Below are 13,051 nucleotides of genomic sequence, written 5' to 3'. Positions count from 1 at the left end.
AGGATTTTGAATAGCAACTTATTTATAACCAAGCAAGTATTGTCAGCAGTGAAATCTAATATTAAGAAAAACTAATTAGCTTTATTAAACCTTAATAACAGTACTTTATAATGCATTATAATATATTCTTATATTTAAAAAATAGTTTTAACAAATTCAGAAAATAATACAGTCATTGGAACTTAGGTTTTTCATAACATAATAGAGTTTACTTTGAAGGAATGTTAACTAAAAATTCAATAGAATTTTTTCAGTTTTTTTTAAAACTGAAAATATAGGTATTAATATTTGTGTTAGAAAGGAACTTCTTTTCTTTCCTTTTTTTAAAAGATTTTATTTATTTATTTGACAGAGACAGTGAGAGAGGGAACACAAGCAGGGGGAGTGGGAGGGGGAGAAGCAGGCTCTCCCCTGAGCAGGGAGCCCGATGCGGGACTCGATCCCAGGTCGCCAGGATCATGACCTGAGCCGAAGGCAGACGCTTAACCATCTGAGCCACCCAGGGGCCCTAGAAAGGAATTTCAAGGTAAGATTTTTTAAAGGGAGTGTTGGTTTAGCATTATTTTATTAAATTTTAAACAGTTTAACATTAGAGTATAGAACATAGTATGTTAGGGGAAAAAACGAAATAACATTTGTTCATCATGATGTTCTATACATGAATTATGTCTAAAAAAAAAAAATCAGCCAAAAAAACCCGATTTTGCTATTGTAGGAATCTACAAAGGAGCCTCTTTGAGAAAATTTAAATACCAAACAAGAGTTTATCTTTAAAGTCAGGTTATCATGATTTTTTTCAGACAAGGTATATAGATTCTTTTTAGTCAGAATTCAAATTTTTTGCCCAAAAACTTTAATTAATGGAAGTCATATGAATATGTCCATAATAAGCAAATACTTACAAGACTAAAGAGAGTCCGTATAAACAAGCCTTGCACATATGTAGGATAGTTGCCCAATTAATACAAATATTTATTGCAAGCCCGCTATGTACTGGCCTAGCTCCAGGTGCTCAGGATACAACAGTACCCAGGACAAATGGGGATCACAACCTTCATGAAGCTTTCATTTTAATGGAGACAGAGAGCAAATAAGTAAAATATCTAGAATGTTACTAATACATGCTAAGAAGAAAAAATAAGTTAGTGGAAGGTGATAGGAAGTGTTGAGGGGAGAACTGAAAATGAAGAAAATTTAAAAATATTCCTCCTCCTCTGGGGAGGATTGAAAATTTAGGAAGGGCCTTAGTGAGAATGTGAGGAAAGAACCGCGAGAAGTAAGAGAGCAAAACCCTACGGAAACCCAGAGGAAGAACATTCCAGGAAGAAGAAAAACCAAGCGCAAAGATCCCTATTGGGAATGTGCCTTTGATGCAAAAGTCAGCATACTTGAAACAGAGTGAACAAGAGGGAGAATAGTAGAAGAAAAGTCAGAGGTAACAAGGAGGCGAGGCCACAGTAGGGCTGTGGTAATTCGGACTTTTGCTCATGTGAGAAAACTCTGGAGGGCTTTGAGCTAAGTATCGATGTGGTGAAATATAGGTTTCAAAAGTATTGCTTTGGCTGCTACAGGGAGAACAGCCTGAAGACGACAATAAAGAAAAAAGGGACCACCAGGGAGGGTATTGACATAAGACAAAAAATGAGGGTGCCTTAGACTAGGATTGCAATAACAGGAGTCATCAGAAGTGGTGAGATTCTATATTTATTTTAAAGGTACATACAGGTGTGCCACCCAATACGGCCAAATGCAGCCACTCAAATTTAACGCTTTTCTTTTTTTAGATTTATTTATTTATCTGAGAGAGACACAGGGAGGGAGGGAGGCAGGGAGAGGGAGGAGCAGAGCAAGAGGGAGAGGAAGAGAACCTCAAACAAACTCCCTGCTGAGCACAGGGCCCAATAAAGGGCTCGATCTTAGGACCCTGAGATCATGACCTGAGCCGAAACCAAGAGTGTGACACTTAACTGGCTGAGCCACCCAGGCGCCCCTCAAATTTAACATTTGAAATTTAACTTCTGAAAGTGAAATGAAACTAAAAATTCAGTTCCTCAGTTATGTGAACCACATTTCAAGGGCTCAATAACTTCATGAGCTTCTGGTACCATGTTGGACAACACACATGTAGATCCTTTCCATCGATATAGAAAATTCTACTAGACAGTGCTGATAGAACTAACAGGATCTTCTGACAAATTTGAAGTGGGATATGAAAGAAAGACAGTAATCAAGGATGATTTTGGGCCTACAACTAGAAAAATTGAATATACTGATCTAGGAAAATCATGAGAAAAGCAGGTTTGGAGGACATGCCAGGAGCTCAGTTTTAGAAATGTTAAATTTGAGATGTTTATTAGACATTGAATGGAGATCTCCAATAGGCAATCAAAATTGGGAATCCAGGTTGAAGGGAGAAGTATAGGCTGGGTAGCCCAAGCAAGTTTTACTTTATGCCGGGCACCCTTCTGAATACTTGCCTAACCCATCCAGTATTCACAACAACCTGATGAGCTAGTCACTATTACCCCCACTTTATAGATGAAGAAACTAAGACACAGAGAAACATACCATTTCTTGTTAAGTTGAAAGAATGAGAATCTGAGCTGTGGGAAGCTGTCTCCTCCACAGAGGAAGCTAGCTGGCAAAATAAAGCCAAAGGAAACCAAGAACTGATGAGACTGAATAAAGGGCGAGGAAAGGAGAGTGACGCTGACTATTTCAGCATTCCCTTGGATTCTGCGATCTAACCCAAAGATCATTCCTACTCAACTGTATGAGGCAATAAAGTCTCTTTTTGCTTAAGGCATTGCAACCTAATAAGTTATATGACCTAAAAGTTATATTATTATGTCAATAATTACCTAGCATATGAAATAGTTCCTACTACCTGATACAGAACCAAATACTCTTTTTTGACCTTATAGTATTGTGCACATATGTTGTACACACTCTGTTTGGGAATTTATTGGATAACAGTGACATTATCTCTCTTTTACCTACTAGATAGTGAGTTTCTTGACAACAGGGATGTTATGCTACAGATTATTTTCTCAACACCCAGGAGAGCAGTAGGTTACATTCTGTCAACTCTAAATGTCTCGATATAGTTTTTTTAATGTCTAAAAAGGAACGTAACGTAATACAATAATATATATTTTACTTTAAAGAATGATGGGAAGGTTAAATTAAATTTTTTTTTAAATTTCATATTGTGTTATCTATTTCTGTGTAACAAATAATCCCCAAATGTAATAACTTTACATGGTATAAACATTTATTATCTGTTGTATAGAAATTTAAAGGCAAGGAATGCTAGAAGCCATTTTAGAGGCAACTTACTATAGTTTATTTTCTAGCCTTTGATGTTTTTCATTCTCCTTACATGCAATTCTCCCTACATGAATTAAAGCAGTGTCTAAAATCCAGTTCTCATTATCTAAATCAAGTCCAGATGTGAATGAAGCTTTTTAGGTGTAGTCCCTTAAGAGAGCTTATTGCGTACAGGTCTTCTTGTTCTGTAGACTTTGAAACTAAAGAGACAGTGTATCTGCACTCCCCCTCGCATACCCAATACACTATGGTGGGACAGGAATAGGGGAAAATGGAAAGCAAACGTGAATCACTGGTCCATAACATTTCCGAAATCTTGCCCAATAAATGTTGGGTTTCCTCATTAGGTCCCCAAACCAGGGAATAATTCTAATTGGCTCTTTACATCTCCATTTGGGCTTTTGGTTCTTTCCTCTGAGCCTTTTTTTTTTTTTTCATGAAAGGTAACACGTGTTTTCTATTTCTATTATAGAGTAATTTTCTCATGCTGCTTATTGTGATAGGTTTGTGTGGGCATAGGGCAGTCCAACTGCTTTCCACTCTGTATTGTCACTTTATGGGCCTCCTGTGAATGTCCTTGGAATTTACTCCATGAGACAAAACCATACCTACAAAGCTCTTGGATATAAATCCTGAAGCTTCCTTTTAATAAATCCCTTGTGTGAGTGTGTATTCCCTTGATACACTTGCCATTGATCTTTCTGAGGGCTTGGCCAAAGATGAGACATCTGCAGACCATGTTTTTTGGCAATGCCATGGAACTGATCTTTTTTAAGAAGGCATTTCTTGATTTTTGCAATATATGCCAGTTGGAGAGACTGAGAATTTTAAAAACCATCAAGCTCTGGCTCCTTTTTTTATACGATCTTTCTCTCTGTGTCTAGCTTTCTTTTCAAATTTTACAATAGATATTAAGAAGAAACCAGGCAGTGCCTTCAACACTCTGCTTTGAAATGTCCTTAGCTACATCTTTGGACACACTTTCTACATTTCAGGTTACTGCACGTGAAAGTGTTACTAAACTTTCTGCCCCTACACACCAAGAATTCCCCTTTCTTCCTATTTCCAATACCACCTTGGTCACTTCTTTTTGAGCTCTCATTGGTAACACCTTTGAAGTCCAGATTTCTGCTAACATTGTCTTCAAGGCAATAGGCTTTCTCTAACAAGCTCTGCAAAAATCATTTCAGCCTCTGCCCTCTGCCTGGATCCAAAGCCACTCCCACATTTTTTGTTTTAGTTTTTTTTTTTTTTTAATGGCAATACCCTACTTCCACGTGCCAAAATAGCAATTATCTATTACTGTTTAACGTATCACCACTTAATAGAACAAATATTTATTATCTCATAGTTCTTGTAGATCAGAATCAGCATAGATTAACTGGGTTCTTCTGGCCCACAGTCTCTCAAAAAGCTATAGTCAAGGTGTTGGACAGGGCTGCAGTGAACTCAAGGATCAACCTGGGGAAGAACACTCTCAAGCTCACTAACATGACTGGAAAGAAGGAAGATAATGTGGTGAAAATATCTTGAAAACTTGCACATGACAGACCTTCTGGCAAACACACTAATGGTATATTCTAAAGGGAGAGTCCTAATCTGTGGACTGCTTTTGTAGGATGTGGCTGTCTTATTAGGCTCACATGTAGTAAACAAAGCTTGAATCTATGGATGTATGGGGTATAGCTCCTAGGAAAATGTCACATCAGCTATGTAACTATCAGAGCATGGAATGGAAATATTTTAACATTGAGATAATTCTTTTTTAAGTAAGCACATATTGCTTAAGACCTCACATGTTAATCTGTGCCAGAGGGTGTAGTGATATGGCAAAAAGATGGATCTGAGCATAAGCGCTGGTGGTCTTAGAACTCTTCTGGCTTCTCCTATGCCTTTGTATTACTTGTATTCCTGAAATAATTAGTAAAGCTTGATACTCCCTAAGGTCTCTGGTGTTTTAAAATGATGTGATAACCTATCCTACTTTATCTTAGAAACAATCTCAAGTGAAATAAAACATTCATAATGATATAGTGAAATAAAATTGCCCAGTGATAAGATAATTAGGGACATTCTCTGGAACAAAGATTTTAAAACTACTTACCAAACTTTTCATTTGACATTTTCAATGTATGTACATGTATGTGTGTGTGTGTGTGTGTGTGCGTGTGTGTGTATTTTCCTAAAAATATGTATTTAGATACATAAAACTTAGAAATCTCTAATTTTTTACATTCAAAGGCAAATAAAAAACTAGAGGGAAAAAGACTTTGTACTCAAAGGTAATCCTTAATATCTATCAACTTTTTAAGCATTTCTTTTAATTTTATTTATTTATTTGAGAGAGAGAGAGAGCACGAGTGGTGGGGGGGGAGTGGGCAGAGGCAGAAGCAGACTCCCCGCTAAGCAGGGAGCCTAACTCGGGGCTTGATCCCAGGACCCCAAGATCACGACCTGAACCAAAGGCAGACGCTTAACTAACTGAGCCACCCAGGTGCCCCTCTATCAACTTTTTAAATGACAATTTCCCAAAGAGAAAATTGAGAGGAAAATAACAACAACAACAATAACAACAGTGTTATCAATAATTGAAATAGAAAAAAAAAAAAGGAAAAACAGTTGGTCAAAACACAAATTTAAGGGACATGTCACTATTTTTACCTATGAAAAATTAAAGAAATTTTTTTCAATGGATAATGCCCAGTATTTTCCAGGGAAATAGGGTGTGACCACTCTATTGCTAGGATAAAAGTATATGTATTTTATATTTAGAGGAAAATTTTACATTATGTGTTATGACCTTTTAAAATGCTTCTGCTTCAGGACGCCTGAGTGGATCAGTCAGCATTGGACTCAGGTCATGATCCTGGAGTCCTGGAATCGAGTCCTGGAATCAAGTCCTACATCGGGCTCCCTGCTCAGTGGGGAGTCTGCTCCTCCCTCTGCCTGCCGCTCCCCCTACTTGTGCTCTCTCTCAACCTGACAAATAAATAAATAAACTCTTTAAAAAAAAATCCATGGGTAACTTTTTAAAATAAATAAATAAATAAATAAAATGCTCCTGCTTCTTGGTCAAGTACTTTCATTTCTATAAATTTAATATAATATTCTGAGATGTAGAGAGATTTATATAGAAAAAGTGTTAACAACACATAATATAACCTTTAATTGTCCTAAAATAAAAGAATGTTTTCATAAAATATGACACATCCATGGAGACCATATGATCTAATGATTTAGAATTATATTATAGATTCATAATGATAGTTACCATCTACTAGTGATAGCTAATACTCACTGTGTGTTTCTTAAATGTCAGGCATTGTTTCCATACACATATTAATGTAATCGTGTATCTGTATGAGAGGTAGACTATGGACATAGTAGTTATTTCTGGGTTGTTTGATAATGGGCAACTTCTATTATATCTTTTACACTTCTTTGCATTTTAAAGTTTTTCTATGGTAAGATTTTTTTTCTATTTAATAATGACAAAGGAAATATCATCATAATAAAAGGAACTAGAATGCTTTTCATTTCCTGCTGACTGCCTAGGTCTGATTGAACAATTGGTGGAGGGAATAAATCAATCTCCAAACTTTATGTGTATTCTACTATAGCAAAAAAAAGATACAAAGGCCTACTTTTTATTGTACTCTCTTCCTTGCTTCAAGTTGAATATCATGTTTTTAGAAGAAAAAGAAATATATATGTTTGCTATATTTATAGTTAAAAAGCAGGGATTGTTTTTGAGAACATTTGGACACTCGAACAATAGTTTATTGAAATGAAAAAATGGTATTCTATGAACATAATTATTTATCTCTCACACTATACTAACAACTATGCTTGCTGCTGTGATACAAGGTTGAATAAATGAGCTCTCTTAGAAAGAAAGAGAAGTTAATCACTCACCTTTTAAGTTACTCTCTCAGAGTTTATTGCTCCTAGATGGGCTGCAGAACAAATATCCACATATCTTTGGCCTCCAAAAAAAAGATATCCAGCCTCATTCCCCCTAAGAAAACGTTCTTGCAAAACACTCAAGAAAAAGCAAATTAGCCTTTGATGTTTTTCTAAGCTAAGAAATATAAACAAGGGGAAATTATTCCTGGCTATGTATTTTTATTCTGTTCTGATATGCTAAATCACTTTGTAATCAATAATCTATTTATCTTATGCCATTTTAACAAATTATTCATAGAGTGAGGAATATCTTTCATTCATCTCCTTCTATATGCATTTTAAGCAAAGTCCACTTAACTCTTAACTCCAGAAAAATAAGCTTCTAAACAAATAAACCTGGAAAGACTTGGTCCTGCCCTCAGGAAGCTTAAATCTGGCCAGTTCATAACAGAAAGGCAAATTTACCTCTTTGCATGGAAATTGGACTAGATGACTTTGAAAAGACTCTTTCTTTTTTTTTTTTTTTTAAAGATTTTATTTATTTATTTGAGAGAGAGAATGAGATAGAGAGAGCATGAGAGTGGGGAGGGTCAGAGGGAGAAGCAGACTCCCCGCTGAGCAGGGAGCCCGATGCGGGACTCGAACCTGGGACTCCAGGATCATGACCTGAGCCGAAGGCAGTCGCTTAACCAACTGAGCCACCCAGGCGCCCCCGAAAAGACTCTTTCATTTTTCTGTTTCCAGGAGCCTATGATTTGATGACTCTTGATCTGCCTTCTATCTCACTCCTTATTCCCTTTGATTGGGTTTGTAATCCATTTGGAAGTCCTTGCAGAACCAGGGTCTGAAGTGGTCAGCATTGACAGCAACACCTTTTAAGAGATCATCAAACTATATGCAGAAACAAATGACCCCTTAGCATTTCCTCTACTAATTAATATTTCTTCTTTGATATAAAGTATTTTCTAGTTTTAAGTATGAGAGTGTCATGCAATCATATTAGGTTGAATTAGTTCCTGGCCAGAACAAAGAGCTCTCTAAAACGATCACACAAATTTAATTTAGAACCCAAGTGCCAGAATATTGCTTATTGGAAATTTCATATGTACAATTAATATTCTCCTCAGTGATAACAATATATTATTTCACTCAACGTGGAGCACTGTTTTGGGTAATCAGACATTGGTGTTTTAAATAACTTGTTTGTTATGATGCTTCTTCACTTGCATTTTAAGTATTGGTCATCAGAGTTTATAAAATAAACAGGACACTGAAGAGGGCAATTCATTTGGTGAAGCTATTTCAAAAGCTTCACCAAAGCTATTTCAAGGGAGGAAGAATTAGGTCATTCAGCATTTGGCCTATGGTGGCATTTCTCACTACTGCCTTAATTAGAGCTATTGAATCATTTCAGTTCCTGCACATTCCTTCTCCAACATGGTTAGTTTTTATTACTATGAGCAAACTCATTATCACCTTCTGTAACTTTAAATTTATTGATTTAATTACATGAATTTGAAATGGCAAACATGCAACTTCAAGTCATCTAGTTTCATATTTTGATTTTCAGAAACAGCCCTTAGAATATAGGAAGAATATAGGTTCAAATAGTTTTTATCTGAAATGAGTGAAGTTATATGTTATTGTTCGGCTTCAAGTGATAATTAGTAAAAGGAAGTGTCACTGAAAGAGGTTTCTTTATTGAATATTGTTAATGATCAAGAAATGTTGGATGGAAATATCTATTTGTATTTTTCCCTTATATTTGTAGCACACAGCAGTAAATTAGTATTTATGCTGCACTTACCATGTACAAATGTTCACCGGTTTAGTGAATCATGCTCTCAAAACGAAAAAAAAAAAAAAAGAAAGGATTTTTAAAAGTTTAAACAACAGCAGTCTGTCCGTAAAACTCCCCTGATCAGTATTCCACTCTAAGGCCAATATCAACCTAGAACAGAAAGTATTCAAAAAGAAGAAATAAATACAATAAAATGATTCAAAGAATGTCCTTGGTTGCTTGGGGGTTACTAAATCATCCCATCCCTCCTGAAAGTTTCTGCTTGCCCCTTTTTCTAATAAATCTACATTTCCCACTTAGGCAACCACATCCTCATTTCTGTATCTCGGGTTATGTTTTCCAGTTCTTGGACTTCATAAAAGTGGAATCATACATTTTATAGAAAAAAGAAATTTTAAATTCCACTTTTTTGCATGGTAATATTAACACCTCAAAGTTATTATTACATGAAAAACAAAATTAAACTTCCTAGGAGAGATGTCCAGAAATATTTTATTGAGAATAATTATTATGGGGAAAAAAAACTATTTCCTTTCACATGTTTATGCTGCAACAACATGTGATAAAAATAATATCATTTAAATTCCCCAAGTACTTAAGACCAGGGCAAAATAAAGGCAGAGGTTTTAAGTAATCAGTTTCATCCAAATGTTTCTAATTTTGTCTTACTATGGATCAGTTTATTTGGCAGTATAGGTCACCTGTAAAACAAGATCTGCCAATGCATTTCCAAATCACTTTAGATGTAAGACCCAGTATTTTCTATATATGCATATGTTTGAAAGTTGAGAATGCAATACTTAATAATTAACCTTATCCAAGGATTCAAAAGACATTGGCACGTCTTCATTGTGATAGAAACTAGCTTTTTTCATTAAAACCCTCTGTCAGAGGACTAAGATATTGAACCATGAAACTTAGTACTATTTATCAAGCAACCAAATTAATTCTGAGTCTTTTGTTAGTGGGTCTATAGTTTATATTATCTTAATTTTAGTTTCCCTAGAACTACCCCCCGCTCCATGGAACACAACCTATTGAAGGAAATAAATGTGTAGGTGTTATAACATCCTGAGATGCATGCTAGCATGTGGGTTCCTCCTAATTGCAAAGGGTTTTGAAAGGAAACAGCAATGAGAATGCTCATGGGAGAAACAGTAGTTACACACACAGAAGACAACATATGATCTCAATCTCCTTTGAAGATTAGAAGTTTTCAGGAAAACTAGAAAAATTTTCTAAGCACAAGAAATAACATGGAAAAAAAAAACTTTTGTTAAAGGACAAAACTATTTCTATAAGGCAATTGCAGGATATCACTTCAAAAATATGTAGCTGATGTAGTTGGTAGGGATGGGTTTGGAAAGGATCTTGTATGTTGCTCTATGAAAGGAGATTTGATTCTTCGAAGATTTTTTTCAAACAAGGTAGTAGAGTTATCAGAACAACATTACAAAAGATTGGCATATTGATTTTTTATTGCTGCCATAACAAATTACCACAAACTTAGTGACTTGAATCAGATTTACTTCTTTATTTTTTTTTATTATGTTATGTTAATCACCATACATTACATCATTAGTTTTGGATGTAGTGTTCCATGATTCATTGTTTGCATATAACACCCAGTGCTCCATTCAGTACGTGCCCTCTTTAATACCCATCACCAGGTTAACCCATCCCCGCACCCCCTTCCCCTTTACAACCCTCAGTTTGTTTCTCAGAGTCCGTGGTCTCTCCTGGTGAATCAGATTTACTTCTTTATAGTGCTTTAGGTCAGAAATCCCAGATGGGGCACGGGGCACTAAAGGTGTCATAGGGTTCTTTTTGGAGAAATCCTTGCCTATTTAATTGTTGGCAGAATTCACTCCTCCATGGCTATACGACTGAGATACACTTTCATTGATGGTTGTCAGTGGAAGGTCATCCTAGCTTCTAGAGTTCACCCACATGTTTTGGCTTAAAAGTCTTAATTACCCAACGATCACACAGAACTGTGTATAGTGCCTGTTCAATCCAGGAACAGAAGAAAAACTCATAATTTACTGGGCACTGGGTAGAGTTCTCAGGAAGTTCTTTCCTTAGTGATGAGGAGTAATTAGCTCTAGAACAATCACTGATCTAAACCCACCAAAAAATCATAAAAGAACTAAAAGGATTAAATTATTTTTAAGTAACACAACTGCATCCCAGAGCAAAGCTCAAGAATATTTATAAGAATATAAAAATATTCAATTCCCAAAAAGATAAAATTCACAATGTCTGCCTTCTAAGCAAAGATTATCAGGCAGGCAAGTAAGTAAAAACATGAGCCCTAATGAAAAGAATAGTCAATTGAACAGATACAGAACTAACACAAATGTTAAAATTAGGGGAAAATGTATATCAAAATAATTAATATAACTCCATTTCATGTAACAAAAAAATTAAGTAGAAATATGAAATCTATAAAAAAGATTCAAATCATACTTCTAGAGAAAACTACAATGTCTAAAGTGAAAAAACACTGAATAGATGACATCAGTATGATGTCAGATTTAGCTTTATATAGGTGAAGATCGTTACCTATTGAAATACTTTTAAATATGTAGCTATACATAGGCTAGTGCACACACATTTGCGTTCCTGCCCTGTCACCTGAGATGGCCTGGAAGTATTGACACTGCAATAACAGTGAGCACACCTAGTGCCCAGATCTTGGTTTCTCTTTTTTTTTATTTTTTATTTTTTTATTTTTTAAGATTTTATTTATTGATTTGACAGAGAGAGAGAAAAAGCGAGAGAGGGAACACAAACAGGGAGAGTGGGAGAATGAGAAGCAGGCTTCCCGCAGAGCAGGGAGCCTGACATGGGGCTCGATCCCAAGACCCTGGGATCATGACCTGAGCCAAAGGCAGACTTTTAACGACTGAGCCACCCAGGCGTGCCCTGGAGTCATGATTCTTTTAATTGAAGATGGTATTAGAAACCAAGATCTACCAGTTTGTTTGGGGCACCTGGGTGGCTCAGTCATTAAGCGTCTGCCTTTGGCTCAGGTCATGATCCCAGGGTCCTGGGATGGAGTCCCGCATCGGGCTCCCTGCTCAGCGAGAAGCCTGCTTCTCCCTCCCCCACTCCCCCCACTTGTGTTCCCTCTCTCGCTGTGTCTCTCTCTGTCAAATAAATAAATAAAATCTTTAAAAAAATAAAAACAAAAGAATCATGGCTCCTTGGAGAAGTGACTGATTTCTGGGCCAGGAAATGTACAGAATGAGTCAGAAAGTAAGAAAGTGCTTTAAAATATTAAGAAGAAAGAAGAAGAAGAAGAAGAAGAAGAAGAAGAAGAAGAAGAAGAAGAAGAAGAAGAAGAAGAAGAAGAAGAAGAAGAAAGAAGAAGAGGAAGAAGAAAGTGTTAAAGGGACACAAAAGCTAACAGGCAGAACTCCTAATGTGAAAAGCAGACATGATTTGAGCAATGAAATAAACTTGTACTGGATTATAACCAAAGTGTAAAATAAATATCCAAGAGTCCATATACTGATATAAAAAAATGATTGAATAAATAAATGGATGAGAAGAGATAAATTTCTCATGCAGAAGAATTCCAAAAAATTTATATAGATTCTCTCTATCCCTAACTCTTTAACTATAAGCTGCACATAGTAACTTCCTTCCAAAGAGTGCAATATGGAAAGTGGGGACTGATTAACTTTATAGAGAAACCTGGAAAGCACTACCTTAGCCAGGTAGAGGTTAGCATTAATAATAAAAAGTCATGCTGATGATATATACATACCCTTGATATGATGGGATGAGAATGGCACTATACCTTTCTTTTCTCTCTCCAGAAAAATCCATAACCCCAGTTTAATAATTAGAAACACATCAGACAATAATATCTGATCAGGACCCAAAACGTCAACATCATCAAAACAAGAGAAGTCTGAAAAACTGTCATAGCCAAGAGAAGCTTAAGGAGATATGCTGAGTAAATATATGACATTCTGGATGATGCCCTGGAACAGAAAAGGACAT

This window comes from Phoca vitulina, unplaced genomic scaffold (assembly GCF_004348235.1).
Source record: "Phoca vitulina isolate PV1807 unplaced genomic scaffold, GSC_HSeal_1.0 scaffold14, whole genome shotgun sequence".
NCBI classification, from domain to species: domain Eukaryota; kingdom Metazoa; phylum Chordata; class Mammalia; order Carnivora; family Phocidae; genus Phoca; species Phoca vitulina.
The sequence above is the reverse complement of the archived record's forward strand: the minus strand, read 5'-3'. Positions refer to the sequence as shown.